Consider the following 1,823-nt stretch of genomic DNA (forward strand, 5'->3'; position numbering starts at 1 on the left):
CCCTTTGTGATGTCATAGTACCTATTACATGTTTCATGGCAAACAAGTGCTCCTTATGTTCTGTATTACTAGATGATGCATAATTGCCAATGCTGCACTCTTCCACCACCACGGAAGTCATTCTGCGTTTTATAGAAGTCTCTAGCCATATGTCCCATTTCACCACAATAGTATCACTTAATGCTACTAGCATTCTGTTGCGATGTTTGCCATCTCCCCCTGCCTCTAGATATAGATCTCCCTATAGCATGAGGGTGAAAACCACGACCACCTCTAGCACCAAATGACGGCTGAAAATTTTGTTGAGACTGTGGTGATCCATCCTGCCAACCACGGCCACCTACACGTCCATCTTGGGCTGAATCTCCCCCTGCCTCTAGCACCACGATGAGTGTAGAATGCTTGATCCCTTGAACTTTCATTTGTGCTAGATGAGGCACGTATTCCAAGTTTCATCTCTTCCACAATAAGCAATCAAATCAGCTCATTAAAGTCGGGGGGGTCTCCACCTCTAACCCTAATAGAGGTTTCAAATGCCTTGTACTCTTTATCCAAGCCATTTAATGTAATTGCTATCAAGTCATCATCATCCATAGGAGCACCAATAGATGCTAGTGCATCAGCACATTCTTTGATCTCTTGCACATAATCATTTACACTTCTATTGCTTCGAGTCACACCATGAATCTTCTGCTTCAATTGCATCTTCTTTGGTGATGTAGTTGTATCATACAACTTTACCAAAGTATCCCATGCACCCTTGGGATTTTGTGTGTCCTGTATATGGCATAACATGGCGTTTGTAACACATATTGAGAAGTAATGCAACACTTTGAAGGCTCTCTCTGAAAGATCCCTGTCCCCTCCATGCAAAGAATTCGGGGCTGCTAGCAGCGGAAGTAGCACTCCTTGTGCAGGGTAGGATCCCTCACTCGGGGCCTCGCCCACGGATATCCGGACAAGAGACTAATCCCTCGATTCTTCAAAAACTGAACCTGGAAAAACTTCCCTCACCTACTAGAAAGTGTGGGCGATTCCTCCATGATATTTTTACTCTAACGTAGTCAGGGTCATTACTTACCAAAATGATCCGACCGAAACTGTGAGTCTCTTGGGTCAGATCAAGGAAGGAACTTGCACTTGGATCATAGAAACCAAACGCTTTTTTCCCCATCGAGAGGCACAGCCGTTGATTCTTTTTCCATAGAACAATTTCTATCTGGGATTTACTTCATCTATTGTACTATAACAGAATTGAGTCTCATTTTACGGATCCATCAGTCTAGCTTCAGTGCCATGGGTTAGCCACCCCAACCACTGTAGTAATGGGATCCAATTAGGAATTTGGTTAGGTTTTGTCTCGGGTACCAGGGAAAAGAGTTCCCAGGCCCCCTAGCCGGATATTCATGCAAATTTAACGCCAGTCACACCACTTACACACCCAATATGAAATTTCCTTTTTCACAGATTCAGTTATCTTTAAAGCTTCATTTAATGAAACCGTAGTGTCACTGATCATAATCCTCAAAATCTCCGGTTGAATCCTTAATTCCAATCATTCCTTCATCGGTGTATCTATGGCATCATTGGCAACCAGAACGCTCACCACCTTTCCACTCAGGGGCCTTTTCGATAGTTCCTAGCTCATAGTAACCGGCAATATATTCACTTATAAAAATCAAGATGGAATCTCCATTGAAGATCGGCAAGATCAACCAACAGATCCATATAAAAGAGCCATGGACTCATTCGTTGATTGACTAGCAAGATCAATCAACCAGATCCATACCCGATTTCAGAAAACAACTCTTCCTCCTTGTTCC

General features: G+C 43.2%; 1 non-coding gene across 1 annotated transcript; it reads right to left on the reverse strand.

Moving 5' to 3' along the window:
- Positions 1 to 472: 472 nt before the first annotated feature.
- LOC147613436 (small nucleolar RNA Z247) lies at positions 473 to 597 on the reverse strand. The gene has a single exon (XR_015263297.1). It is a non-coding gene; the product is annotated as a small nucleolar RNA Z247 (small nucleolar RNA).
- Between the last annotated feature and the right edge of the window lie 1,226 nt (positions 598 to 1,823).

This window comes from Cibotium barometz, chromosome 43 (genome assembly GCF_041138505.1).
Source record: "Cibotium barometz isolate CiBa-2024 chromosome 43, ASM4113850v1, whole genome shotgun sequence".
NCBI lineage: Eukaryota > Viridiplantae > Streptophyta > Polypodiopsida > Cyatheales > Cibotiaceae > Cibotium > Cibotium barometz.